The sequence below is a fragment of the Microcaecilia unicolor genome, chromosome 1 (assembly GCF_901765095.1).
Source record: "Microcaecilia unicolor chromosome 1, aMicUni1.1, whole genome shotgun sequence".
Classification (NCBI taxonomy): domain Eukaryota; kingdom Metazoa; phylum Chordata; class Amphibia; order Gymnophiona; family Siphonopidae; genus Microcaecilia; species Microcaecilia unicolor.
The window spans coordinates 15,599,449-15,614,540 of NC_044031.1; the positions used below are offsets into that span (position 1 = coordinate 15,599,449).

General features: G+C 42.1%; 1 pseudogene; it reads left to right on the forward strand.

The window, feature by feature from the left end:
* Positions 1 to 15,092, forward strand: part of LOC115478295 — a 42,193-nt pseudogene that overhangs the window by 12,088 nt on the left and 15,013 nt on the right.

Genomic DNA, 15,092 nt, shown 5'->3' on the forward strand with positions numbered 1-15,092 from the left:
GACCCCCTTTAAACTCAGGAAGGCCGGTTGCCGTCACTACCTTCTCCGGCAATGAGTTCCAGAGTCTAACCACGCGCTGAGTAAAGAAAAACTTTCTCCAATTTGTTTTAAACCTACCACATTCTAATTTCATCTTGTGTCCCCTAGTTCTGTTATTGTTAGAAAGCGTAAACAAATGCTTCACATCTGTCCGCTCTACCCCACTCATGATTTTGTAGACCTCTATCATATCACCCCTCAGCCGCCTTTTCTCCAGGCTAAAGAGTCCTAGCCGTCTTAACCTCTCCTCATAAGGTAGTCATCCCATCCCTTTTATCATTTTCGTTGCCCTTCTCTGCACCTTCTCCAATTCCTTTATATCTTTTTTGAGATGAGGCAACCAGAACTGAACACAATACTCCAGGTGCGGTTGCACCATGGAGCGATATAACGGCATTATAACATCCTCATGCTTGTTTTCTATCCCTTTTCTAATAATACTCAACATTCTGTTCGCCTTCTTGGCCGCCGCAGCACATTGAGTGGAAGATTTGAACGTCCTATCCACGATGACTCCCAGATCCCTTTCTTGGTCCGTAACTCCTAAAGCAGAACCTTGCATGACATAGCCGTAATTCGGGTTCCTCCTTCCCACGTGCATCACTTTGCACTTGTCAACGTCGAACTTCATCTGCCATTTGGACGCCCAATCCCCCAGTCTCACGAGGTCCTCTTGTAATCTTTCACACTCCTTCCGCGACGAGACGATCCTGGATAACTTTACTCCCATCTCAAGGTCATTTATAAATATGTTAAAAAGCAGCGGTCCCAGCACAGACCCCTGAGGGACCCCACTAACTACCCTTCTCCATCGAGAATAATGACCATTCAACCCTACTCTCTGCTTCCTATCTTTTAACCAGCTCTTAGTCCACATCATTAAGTGGATAAAAAGTTTCATCACCACCAGATCATATGAGGTCAAATCAATCTCATCAATATTGCCTGCGTGGTCATCAAAATGTGGAGCCCCCCCAAGGCTCACCTCTATCCCAAATCCTCTTCAACCTTATGATGATTGCTCTGGCCAAATCCCTATCCAAATCCGGCCTTAACCCCTTCATCTACGCTGATGACGTCACAATATTCATCCCTTTCCAATCCAACCTTACAGAAATCTCAGAGAAAATAATCACTGCCATGAGCATCCTAGCATCCTGGGCCAACGCTTTCAAGATGAAAATGAACAAAGAAAAAACTCAATGCCTAATCCTTTCATCGCAACACGCTACTCTGCTCCCAACCACCCTGATCACCCCCGACGTTACAATCCCAATATCTGACAATCTAAAAATCCTAGGAGTAACATTAGACAACCACCTAACTTTGGAAACTCATGCAAAAGCCACGACGAAGAAGATGTTCAACATGATGTGGGTACTGAAAAGAGTAAAACCATTCCTTCCACAGAAAACTTTCCACAACCTAGTACAATCTACAGTACTCACCCATGCCGACTACTGCAACAGCATCTTCATCGGTTGCAAATCATGAAAACTCCAAACCGCTCAAAACACAGCAGTCAGACTCATTTTTGGCAAATCACGATTTGAAAGTGCAACACCACTTCGTGAAAAACTTCACTGGCTCCCTATCAAGGAACGCATAAACTTCAAAGCCCACACAATGATCCACAAGATCCTCCATGGCGAATCTCCAAGCTACACGACCAACATGATTGATCTTCCAGCCACGTACATATCTCAATCTTCATCTTCCCAATTGCAAAGGCCTCAAATAAAAAACCTACTATGCATCCAACTTCTCCGTTATAGGCAGCCAACTCTGGAACGCAATACCTCGACACATCCGAACAACAAATGAACACCTACCCTTCCGAAAGCTGCTGAAAACTTACCTCTTCAAACAAGCTTACCCAAACAACCCAACTTAATTCTTGAACTTAATACACACCACTAGCATTACCCATACTCCAATCCTCTCCCCCACATCTCTTCCTATTGTCCTACTCTTTATAACTGGATCATCTCCTGACACTTTGTACCATACTTTGTGTTATCTCTGTGATACTTTGTACCATACCTGTACCATACTTTATGTTATCTCTGTGATACTTGTACCATACCTTGTAAGCCGCACTGAACCTGCTATTGAGCGGGAAAGAACAGGGTATAAATGCTATAAATAAATACACTATTGGGTCTGTGAGTTCCGTAGACTACGTCTGCCAGACGGTAAAAACGGTCATAGCACTGATATCCAGTGGCCTCCAGATAGGCCCGCACGGTGTTGAGACTCTCCAGCACTCTTGCAAAAGTGACAGGAGGAGGTTGTTGAATTTCGTCAGCATGTGCCTCGCTGCTCATTTCATCATCTGTTTCATCATCAGCCGTTGTTGCCTGTGTGTAGGCGCATATCTCGACATCAGTGCTGTCTTCAGCTGTTTGTAGCTCGCAATCAACAGCTACGTAGCGATCAAACTCCTCTTCAGTAACACTGGCTGGAATGTCAATAACCTGTTCATCTGACACCTTTGCAAGAGCTGCACCTGTTTCGTCCCTCTCCACATCCTTAACAAAGCTTGCCCGCTTGTAGCAGTTCACAATGGTTGCCTGTGTATCATGATTCCAGGCTTCTGTCTGCATATGTAGGGAATCCAACAGTGATAGATTACGAGCCAGTTCAACAGCACGTTTATCCTTGCCAGTCTGGTCATCCATAACGCTCATCAGATGACGTAATGTTGTTTGAAATTGGCTATTATGCCCTGATCCATAGGTTGGATCAGAGAGGTAGTGTTTGGTGGCAGGAAGACCACCTTGACGTTAGACAGCCTGACATCATCTCTGTGTGCAGCATAATTATCACAAAGTAACAAAATCTGCTGCTTTTGTGCCCGCATTCTAGTGTCTAATTTCTTTAGCCATTGCTTCCAAATTTCCCCAGTCATCCATGAATTTGCATTAGCCTCGTATGACACAGGAAGTCGCTTAACTTTCTTGAAACAACAGGGCTGATTGCTCTTTCCAATGACGATGGGTTCCAACTTCTCACTCCCATCCATATTGCAGCAAAGGAGGATCGTCAGTCAGTCCTTCGATGTTTTACCTCCAGTAGTTTCGGCATGTTTGAATGCAAGTGTTCCATCAGGAATCGCTCACCAGTGCAAAATGCCACGAGGTGCAAACTCGTTCAAGATGGTAGGAAGAACTGAAACAGCCCAATTTTCAGCACCAAAGTCATCAGCATCTTGTTTCTCACCATGCTGTTTATTGAATTTTTTATGTTGTTCCTCTCCTTCCATCTTTCCAACCATCCAACAGTGGCTTTGAATTCAGTTAGTCCAAGACTTTCAGCCAGCTAGTTAGCTTTCTCCATAAGCAGTGGACCACTGACAGGAAACTGTCTGCTCCTGACTCGAGAAAACCACTGAAGAAGAGCATCTTCTACTTTCTCAGCTTTTCCCGCCCGTTTCCGTTTCCTGTGTGGATTTGTATTGTTTTGCCAGTCTTCCAGAAGCTGATCTTTCTGCTTCAAGACACGTGAAATTTGACTGGGATTGACACCATATTCTTTAGCAATAGATGCTTGACTTTGTTTTTTTAAATTTTTAAGAACTTCTATTCGTTCAGCCAGTGTTAAAGTCTTACAGTTCCGCCACGGTGACGTTGACAGCTCCTGTTTACACTCTAACAACATTCTTTTGCTTATTCTGCCTATGGCAGTTAAAGGGGTGGTAAATTTGAAATCTCGTTGGTTGTCAGGCGCCAATTGGCTTCCATATTCTGTGCGCGCGCTTATGTGGAGTCTTTCCTGCAGAGCAGCAGTCTTGAACCATGCATATAAGCAAATCTTGCACTTATCAGTGGTGCGCTAAACCGAAGTTTGTCCCCATAGAAATTGATGGCGCCAAAAGCGGGACCGAAGTACGGCATGCAGTTAAACAGAGCATGCGCTTATCCGACGTGCTCTTAAATAGTGTGCACTGTATATATAAAATATGTACCTAGGTAGCTTTAGATGGATTGTTTGTCCATTTACTGACTCATCATTGCTGCTTTTATGCCTATGATACGTTTGGATTGTAGCTTTGTTTTTTATGTCTTTTAATGCTGTTTTTTTCTTTAGAAAAAGAGGAGCCTGAAAATAGTAATACAGAGAAGGTCAGTGAGAAGCCTGAAGGGGAAAAGATGTTATCAGAAAGAGAGAACGAGCAGACTTATTCCTGTTCTGACTGGGGAGAAAAGGGAAACAATCAAAATAAACAAAAACCTTCACCAGGAGGCTCAGCTCTGTGTGAAAACAGTACCAGTAATCTCAATCAGACAGGGGAAGAGGAAAGAAACCAGACAAGAGATCAAAGCTGTTCCTGTGATCTTTGTGAGATATTCCTCCGCAATCTTGTCGATCTAAAATCACATCACAGATCTGATACTGAAGAGAGACCGTCTACATGTACGGACAGTGGGAAAAATGTCAGTCAAAAGAGAGAACTAAAGGGACAACAGAAAACAGTCATAAAAGAGAAACATTTTACAGGTTCTGAATGTGGGAAAGGTTTCAGTAGGAAGAAACAGCTAATGCAACCCAAGAAAACTAATAAAGAAACTAGAATGTGTACAAGTACAGAGCATGGGAAAAGCTTTACAAACAAAGCAGACATTTTAAAATATAAGAAAAACATCACTGATGAGAGAACATCTTCATGTCCTCGAAGTGAGAAAAACTGCAAGAAGGAAGAACATTTTATAAAAAATGCAAAATTCCACCAAGGACAGAGATCAGTTTCAAGTGCTGAATGTCAGAAAAGCTTTAGTCAAGAGGAAGCAGCCACAGATCATCAAAAAACTCAAACGGGTGAGGAATCGGACACTTCTACTAAATCTGGAAAAATATTTTGCAGGAAGGCAACACTCTCAAAATACCAGGAAATCAGAAATGAGAGATTATATAGTTGTGCTGACAGCAGTAAAAGTGCTTGTTGGGAAGGAAACCTCACAATGCACAAGAGACTTCATTCAGCAGTGAAACCATTTACCTCTACTATGTGTGGTAAAAGCTTCACTACAGACAGTCTCAGAGACCACCCGAAAACTGACACTGGAATGAAACCATTTACCTGTACTGACTGTAATAAATGCTTCAGTCAGAAAGAACACCTCACAACACACAAGAGAATCCACAGCATTGAGCTATTTCCATGTAGTGAGTGTGGTAAAAGCTTTATTGAGAAGGGAGTACTGAACAGACACCAGAGACAACACACAGGAGAGAAACCATTTACATGTAGTAAGTGTGGTAAAATCTTTAGTAGAAAGGGAAGACTGATCACACACCAGAAAATCCATACAGGAGAGAAGCCATTCACATGTAGTGAGTGTGGTAAAATCTTTAGTAGAAAGGGATATTTGACTATACACAACAGAATCCACACAGGAGAGAAGCCATTCACATGTAGTGAGTGTGGTAAAACCTTTAGTACAAAGGGATATTTGACTATACACAACAGAATCCACACAGGAGAAAAACTATTTACATGTAGTGAGTGTGGTAAAAGCTTTATTGAGAAGGGAACACTGAACAGACACCAGAAAATCCATACAGGAGAGAAGCCATTTAAATGTAGTGAGTGTGGTAAAAGCTTTATTGAGAAGGGAACACTGACCAAACACCAGAAAGTCCACACAGGAGAGAAACCATTTAAATGTAGTGAGTGTGGTAAAAGCTTTATTGAGAAGGGAACACTGACCAAACACCAGAAAGTCCACACAGGAGAGAAACCATTTACATGTAGTGAGTGTGGTAAAAGCTTTAGTAAAAAGGGAAGACTGATCACACACCAGAGAATCCACACAGGAGAGAAGCCATTTAAATGTAGTGAGTGTGGTAAAAGCTTTATTGGGAAAGGAACACTGAACAAACACCAGAAAGTCCACACAGGAGAGAAACCATTTACATGTACTGAGTGTGGTAAAAGGTTTATTGAGAAGGGAGTACTGACCAAACACCAGAGACTCCACACAGGAGGGAAGCCATTTACATGTAGTGAATGTGGTAAAAACTTTATTGACAAGGGAGCACTGACCATGCACCAGAGAGTCCACACAGGAGAGAAACCATTTGCATGTAGTCAGTGTGGTAAAAGCTTTACTAGTAAGGGAGCACTGACCAGACACCAGATGTTCCACACAGGAGAGAAACTATTTACATGTAGTGAGTGTGGTAAAAGCTTTTTCGAGCAGGGAGCGCTGAACAGACACCAGAGACAACACACAGGAGAGAAACCATTTACATGTAGAGAGCGTGGTAAAGGCTTTACTGTGAAGGGAACACTGACCAAACACCAGAGAATCCACACAGGAGAGAAACCATTTATATGTAGAGAGTGTGGTAAATGCTTTACTGTGAAGGGAACACTGAACAGACACCAGAGAATCCACACAGAAGAGAAGTGATTTCTATGTTATTCATGCAGAATCTTTAGTAGGAAGCAAACACTGACCACACACTTCAGAAAACCCACACAGGACTGAAACAACTTACAGGTACTGAGTGTGGTAAAAGCTTCACTGGGAAAGGAAAACATATAAAACACCAGAAAATCCAATTACCCTGTGAATCGTATGGAGAGACAGAAGATCCTGAGGCAGGAACAAATGCAGTCCAAGAACAAGAACATGTGGCAGAAGAATCCAGGCCTATTTTCCATCATGTTGAGAGCTACAGGCTTCATCGAAAAGAATTTCCAACCACACCTGCATAGGCTGCCTGTACATGTTATATTTTATGAACCCCAAAAGGAAGCTCTCTATAGTATGATGGAAGTTCTACAGCGAATGTTAGCAGTAAACTTGAGATCCTACTCCACATACCCTGGCCTAGGAGTGAGGTTCATTCCTGTCATAGTATGTGGAAAAGTAACTCATCTGGAGAAATTGCCATGAGTGAAACTATATGTATGTACTGAGTGTGGTAAAAACTTTAGCTAGAAGTGCACTAATTTAGAGCGTGTTAACTGCTCATGCCCACTATATTCCTAGGGGCATTTTAGCATTTAGCACGCGCTTAAATCCAGTAGTGCACCTTAGTAAAGGAACCCCTAAATGTATTAACCCCCCCCCCCCCATTTACAAATCTGCCTGGCAATATAGATCCAGTCCATTCAAAGTGAATGGGCTGTGTCGGTATTACTACACCGACAGCCGCTAGCTCGGCTTTCTAAATGGGGGTAAATGTGGTAAAGGCTTCAGCTAGAAAGTATACTTCACAGTGCAGAAGTCATTCATGAGTGAAACCATGTACATGCACTGAATGTGGTAAAGCCTTCTTTCGGAATGCTCAAATAGAGTGGGAAAGATAAGTGTTACTCCAGGAAATGTACAGGGATCAAGCCCGGACACATGAGTAGTTAAGGAGAGGAGAACTGAAAACTATGGATGAGAGATTGATAGCTGCAGCCCAGGACGGTGGATTATGGACTAGATGGTTCACAGCGAGTAGAGAGAAAACACTGGTACAATTGACATCTCATAGCTGGCTGTGAAGTGCTGGTGGCAGAAACGTTTTATACAGAAAGGCATAGCAAGGTGGCACATCTCATTCACTGACAACTCTGTAAAATCTTGAGTTTTTGTTTCCTTTGCTTATTTTTTATTTTTATTTTTTAATGACTTTATGTAAACTGCCTAGAAGCATCACTTTGCAATGGACTATTCAATTCTTATAAATATATAAAATTACAAGATAAATGTACCAGAAAAGCATCGGAATCATGATCCTGAAAAAATTTGAGGAAAACAAAGAGGTTATGATAACCTGGAATATCCCCATCCTGACCAATAAAAAACATTGATTATGGAGGTGTCAGTCCTGAGCGATTACTTTATGAATTGAATGGAGAGAGAGAAGATCCTCCAGTATCAAGAAATGCAGAGAGAAACCAAGAAAATGTGGCAATAAGATATAGAAATATTTCCCATCGCTTGATTGAAAGAAATGTTCAAACACAGCTTGATAAGTTGCCCGTACATGTCCCCTTTTATCAAGCCATTCCAGAGGCTGTGTGTAAACCTGTCCCTTGCCCCTGGGGAGGGGAAAACACTTTAGCCCTAGAGGCTGGAATAAGAGAGACAATCAGACTTAGATATAGGCGCAACCAGTAAAAATCTTTATTGGTATCTCACTAAGCCAATACAAAATAATTGTTCTCTCTGGAGCAGGTTGTCACCCAGTAGCCAGACGCACAGACTGAACTTGTAAGCCGCACTGAACCTGCTATCGAGCGGGGTATAAATGCTATAAATAAATAAATAACAAAACTGCTCAGCAAAAACCTTCCTAGCCATCACATATATACTGTTGTAAGTTTCGTTTCTCCTAAATCATGTGATTTCTCCTAAACTAACTTGGGATCATATATGGATTTTCCTGTAATATTCTGTTATTTTTTATATGTATACATAAATGGCAATTTCCTACATTGTATCATCCTCTCGTCTTGTGTTCAAATGCATACTTTGTGGCAATTGGCTAATTACGTGATCACAGCGTGGAAAACCAGCTAACAAATAAATAGTATGAAACACCTGGTGTCCTTCTTCTCTGAACACATATATCTGTTGGAACATCTTGGAGTCTGCAGAGTCCTCAGTCTTTCATCACCACCAAGGTTATATCCATGTGTATCTGCCATATATGGGCCGCATAACCTCAGTTCCTCCTAAGAGTCACCTTGATATGTAACATGTACTTTACATTTACTGAGAAAGCACTGTAGCTTACATGCAGCTGCAGGAAGGAACTAAAAATATGCTGACGACAGCAGAGCCACATTACAGGCCTAGTATAGTAAGGAATATACAGCTGCCTCATAGTGAATGAGCTTTGTCGGCATTACCACGGCTTGATAAAATGGGGCCTTAGTGAATCAACTTTTAAAGGAAGGAACATGCATGTTCAATTAGGTTATATTGTGTTAACCCCTTTATTGAAGGGACCAACATTAGATTCTAAACAGTGCTTAAATTATAGACCTGAGGCAGTACTTGGGATACAATTACAGGATTATTTACACCAGCATCATCTATTAGACAGTTGAGTCTCCGCCTTGACTTTAACACAGAAACAGTTATATTAGCATTATTGACAGACCTAAGATGTAATTTAGACAAAGGCAGTTAGATCTGTCAGTGGCTTTTGACTTAGTAAATCATGACACTCTTTTGATTTGATTATCTTATTTGGGAGTGTCAGATACTTTCTATAAGTGGCTTGCAGGGTTTTTGCAACACCATAATCTACAGGTAGCTTGGAATGGATCTCTTTCTTACTCATGGAATATTGACCAGGGTGTTCCTCAGGTTCCCCATTGTCCCCTATCCTAGTTAATGTCTTCTTGAGTGAGTTGCATCAGTTATTGTCCTCGTCTGAGATAAATTACTTTTCTTATGCTGTTGATGTTGGTATTTCCTGTGATAATATACTTTTCAAGAGACTGTGTAATGGAAGTGAATTTTAAAGATTGTTTTTTCAACTCTGTCTTTGACAGAAAGTAACTTTTCTTGTAAATACAAAAATAAGTTGGAATGCAGAAGATAAGACACAGCTCTAACTAATTTGGTATGTGAAAGGGAGGATGGCACTTATTTCCCAGGTCCAGCTTGGCCACCTGGACTTGGGAAAGGATGTGACCACGTTCCCACAGACCTAAGCAGAGAAACATTCTTTGCTTAGAATTTTCCTTAGAAATATTCTGTAACTTTCCTTAGCTCTGGACATGAGCTAAGAGCCTAATAAAAAGGGAGGGCTTGTCACAGCAGAGTCGGGGTTCATCTGTGAGCAGACGTGCTGTGCAGAGGGTTTGTTCCTGGTTGTAAGGAGACTTTGAGCCTTGGCTGTAACGGACCTCCCGGCTGATGAGATAAGGGCCTGAGCTTCCTGACCAGTGATGTTGTATGTATAGTGTATGTATTATTTCTTTCCTGGTCTAAGAACTCTTGGCATTGCTTAGATGAAGAGACCAGTGATGTAATGATTGTTTATACAGCTAATCATTGTGTGTGTCTTAACCATTGTATATATCCTAATCATTGTAGAATTTAGCTCCTCTAATAAAAGTTTTCATTTACTTATTACGAATCCAAAAGAATCCACGGTAATTATTAAGCAGTCTGTGTTGGTGAGACAGGCTGTAAATCCATAGCAGTTCAGACTGCCGCATCGATGACATCTTTCATCATATCTCTCGATAGATGCTAGTGAACAATTTCAAGATTTATCCCGGTAAAATTAATATTTTGTGGGTTGGGGGCAAAGATGTGGTGATACCAGGTATGACAATATAATTGTCAGATGCTGAAATTTCACTTCAGAGTAGTATCAAAATCTTGGGGGGTAACACTGGACTCTACTTTGAGCATGAAAGCACTTATTATTATTATTAGCATATATCAGATCTGAGTACACTAATTAGAGCTGTGTACATGTTTGGGATGTTTTGTGTGATTGCAGAAGTGGGGTTGGGGTCTTGGTAACTGTAATTGTAGTATTGAACATGTTACTGCCTTTATTTCCTTTGTAACTTATCACAAAGTGTATTTAACACGTTGCACTAGTTTTATTTAATATTTTTTTTCTTGTCAAATCCCTTGGCTGCATGGAGTTTATTTGGGAACCCTATTTGAATCTGTGACATTTCTATATATTTATTTCTTTAATTATTGTAATTTACCAGCTCCACGACTAGGGGGTTTACACTAACTAACTAAATATGTACAAGGTATACAATACAGATGGCCAAATTTCAGTGAGGATATCCTGTTTCCTGATGGGTTCATCTTAAATGTTGTTGTAATCTGCTTTGGGAAGTCTGGTGTTATAAAGATGATGGAATATATTGAAATTAAATGGAAGTTGAATTAAACTCTCCTTTCATTGGGCCCGGGCAGTGGTGTGCTGGAGCAGGCTCTCACAGGCTCGCAAGAGCTGGTTGTTAAGTTTTTAAGAATTTTGGGAGCTGGTTGTTAAAGTAGGGCCCTCCATGGCTACTTTAACAACTGGCTCCCAAAATGTGGGCTTGGGCCCCCTGCTGAATTCTCTTTTACTTTGCTGGTGGGGATGCTGAGCCCTGCCAGCCAAGTAAATAGACTACTGCTGCTCCCCGCTCCTTGTTTCCAGCTCTGAGCAGCAGGCTGGGACTTCTCGAGCATGTGAGAGAAGTTCCAGCAAGCTGCTCAGAGCAAGACATTGGGAGTGGTGGTAGTCCATTTATTGGCTGCCAGCAAAGGTATGCCTAGCATGCTCGCACGAAGTGAGGAGAGAGAGGCAAGTGTTGCTCCCCCACCCCACCCCCCCCGGCCACCCCTGGCCCTTCCAACTGCAGAGCTGGCTACATCCAGAGAAAGAGCCTGTTGTTAAAAATTTACCAGAACACCCCTGGGTCCAGGGCACATGGAATCACATCTTCATCTGTTTTGTAGAACTTTACCTTTTAGATACACAACTGGATTATTCTGTTGTTTGATCATGTTTCAAGGACAAGTGGTTTATAAGTCAAAACAAAAATAAATATTTTGTTTCATGTAGATCTCTTTTGGTTAAACAGAAATGGGCTAAAGGCCCCTAACGGAATTCGAACATGCGTGGGACATAGGTGGTCGGTGGCCCAAATGTTTGGGGAGGCTAAAGGGGGCGGGGTTAGGGGTGGGGCCAGGGGTGGAGCTTACGTCCATAATTGTCTAACACAGAAAAAAAATAAGTAAAAATAAAATAGTCACAATTAATACCATTTATTAAATTTAGATATTAGATATGTATCATATGTCAAATAATAAAGTGGTTGCTCAAAGCATATACTAACCACAATCGCTCAACTGCAAAACACTGTGCACAACTTTGTGCAAAAACACACTCAGAACCTTACTGTACCATAAATATTACACTGGGCAGAACCTAATACACCAATATACCACCCATACGGAAAATGCAGACCGTCAACAATATGAAACAAGGGATCATATCACAATTCTCATGTACAGCCACAAAACATCCTTTTAGGGTGGATAGTATTCACAAAGAGCTCCTTTTATTAATGACCAGATAGAGAAGAATTTTCAAATTTCAATTTTGGCACAGTATGTCATCACAAAAAAAATATAAGAAAACCAATGGACTGCTAAACAAAAGAGATCTGCATGAAAGAAAATATTTCTTTTTTATTTTGACTAATAATATAAAACTAAGCCTGCCTCAGAGTCAGCACCTCTCCTCCTGAAATCCAACGTATGTGCGGCATGCCCTCAGAATAAGAACTGTAACCATCGGAGCCAACTTTTCAACATTTTTGGGGGTGCTAAGCCCAGTGGAAATAATCCTTCTTTGGACACATACAAGGAATATTCTCAATATTGGGGGTGCTCAAGCTCCTATGACTGTAACTCATGCAAACTCAATAATAAAGATTTTAGTAAGCTTAGTTGCAGGAAGGAAGGGTGATCAGAATATATCTAAAATTCAATTACATAGATCATTTCATTTGGACTGCAGGCTGGGATTAGAGAAACAGCTTCCTTGTGTTATCCAGATCCGGGGCTATTTCCCCACCATGCAATTTACAGGTAACTTAAGTTTTGTAGTTTCTTGCTAGACCAAAAGCAACTTTTCAGCAGTCTACAACATCCTCGTTTTACTGGGGAAAAATGAAGGAGCAGGAATTTTAAAATAATTTGTTACCTACCCCCCCCCCCCCCCTACACACACACATACACACTTGCTGTCTCTCTCTTTTTTGTTTTTTTAATCCGCCTTCCATGGACGTCCCATGGCCAGTTAACTCTGAACTATGGCTAGAACCATTTATTCCAAACATCTTTGTTCGATTTCCTTTGGTTTCTGTGGGTGCGCCTCCTGTTAGATACTAGGAATTATGTCTGTGAATTGTTAGTGAACACCCTGACCACAGTTTGAAAGGCAGTGGAACTGAGGCTTGGCTAAAAATACCATTAATTGGAAATGTGATAAATTTTATTTAATCTAAGATGATTGTTCTTTCGTGGCCTCTGCATTGCAGCTTATATTCTGGTATTTCACTTCCTGGAACCTTGTCTAAAAAAATAAAAATAATTGAATTTTTAAGAAATGGATTTCTATGACATTTGAATTGGTTCTGTTATTTTACAAAAAGCAATTTAACTAGAGCATTTCTTTTGTTCAACAACTTACTGAAGGGTCCCAGACCAGACACTCTGTCTCTCTTCTTGTTCTTCCCTACGTGAGGCCCATCCCGCACGTTCACGCCTATGCGGAGGGACGGGAGCGAGCGCTCGTAGTAGGGAAAGCTGACTCCTGATTGGCTGCCTGAGGGTGAGGGGCAGGGCGAGGAGAAGAAGCACTGCAGAGGTACAGGACCGTGGCGTGCCGGATCTCGACAACTGGGCTGATGATGGGATGGGCGTGTGGTTGCGTCGTCGGTCCAAAACAGATCCTGGCTGTGGCTGGGCTGAGCGGCAAGCTCTGGGGGGGGGGGGGGGGCGGAACTGGGTTGTGTGGGCGTCGCCGTCATCGCGCAAAACTACTGATGTCATCGACATCGATCCTTCGGCTGCGGAGGCTTAGCCTCCCCAAGCCTCTAATACCGGGTGCCTATGGCGTGGGATAAACATAAAGGAAACCTGTGCAGAAGGAATGGATCCTCAGGAGCTTAGTCGAGATCGGGTGGCAGAGCCAGTGGGGGAGGTGGGGCTGGTGGTTGGGAGGCAGGGATAGTGCTGGGCACACTTATACGGTCTGTGCCAGAGCCAGTGGTGGAAGGCGGGGCTGGTGGTTGGGAGGCGGGGATAGTGCTGGGCGCACTTGTACGGTCTGTGCCCTGGGGAGGACGAGTATGGATCAGGGTGGGGTATACACAAAAGTAGCACATATGAGTTTGTCTTGTTGGGCGGACTGGATGGACCGTGCAGGTCTTTTTCTGCCATCATCTACTATGTTACTATGTAATGCAGTCCATCGTGTTCTTGTGATGACATATTGTGCCAAAACTGAAAACTCTTATCTCTGTCTGGCGATAATAAAAGGAGCTCATTGTAAACACTGTCCACCCTAAAAGGTTGTTTTGTGGCTGTACATGAAGAATCGTGACATTGAATAAACATTGTATGTTTGTGTCCCAAGTCATGCATCCTAAGTTTATGTAATCCTTTCAAGAAATCCAGTAAATCATTTAACATTAGTGAAACATAGCCACAGAGGCATGGTATGGTCACATTTTCAATATGGTAATACTAGGGCCCAGCTAAGGAACAGGTTATTTTGAGTTAGTCTTCACGGGACCAAACTTGCTTTCCTTGTGCCATCACTATCCAGCAGGTAGGCAGTGTCTTAAAAGGTGGAGGATACAGCAGGGGCGTAGCCAGACAACAGATTTTGGGTGGGCCTAGGCAAGAATTGGGTGGGCACCAAGTGTTCTCCCCCCCACCCCCCAAAAAATAAAATTCTCTAAGCTGGTGGGAAAATGCTTCTTTCCACCTTGACAGCAGACATGCACTGAAAACTGAGCAGGTGCCGGTGTCATGGAGAGTAGCATTTTCGTTACCATCGTTACCATCAGGGAAAAATCTTCAGCTGGCGGAGCTTGGGATTCCCACCAGTTACCACTAAACATATGCTACTGTTGGGTGGGCCTGAGCCATAAATGGGTGGGCCAAGCCCACCTGTGGCTACGCCACTGGGATACAGGATTTTAAAAAAACAAAACCATTTATATCACACATTAGCCCAAGAAAAGTCAGGTTCAATGTGGCTTAGATTTGGAAATACAGTGAGACAGAATAATAGAATTTACTTATATCATGGGAACAAATAGATGGATATGTCTGAAACGTTTAACAAAGTTGAGGTTTATTTATTTATTTATGCCATTTATATCCCACATTATCCCAAATAAGTTTGAGTTCAATGTGGCTTACATAACAAAGAATAATACATAGTAACATAGTAGATGACGGTAGAAAAAGACCTGCATGGTCCATCCAGTCTGCCCAAGACAAACTCATATGTGTATACCTTACCTTGAATTTGTACCTGTCCTTTTCAGGGCA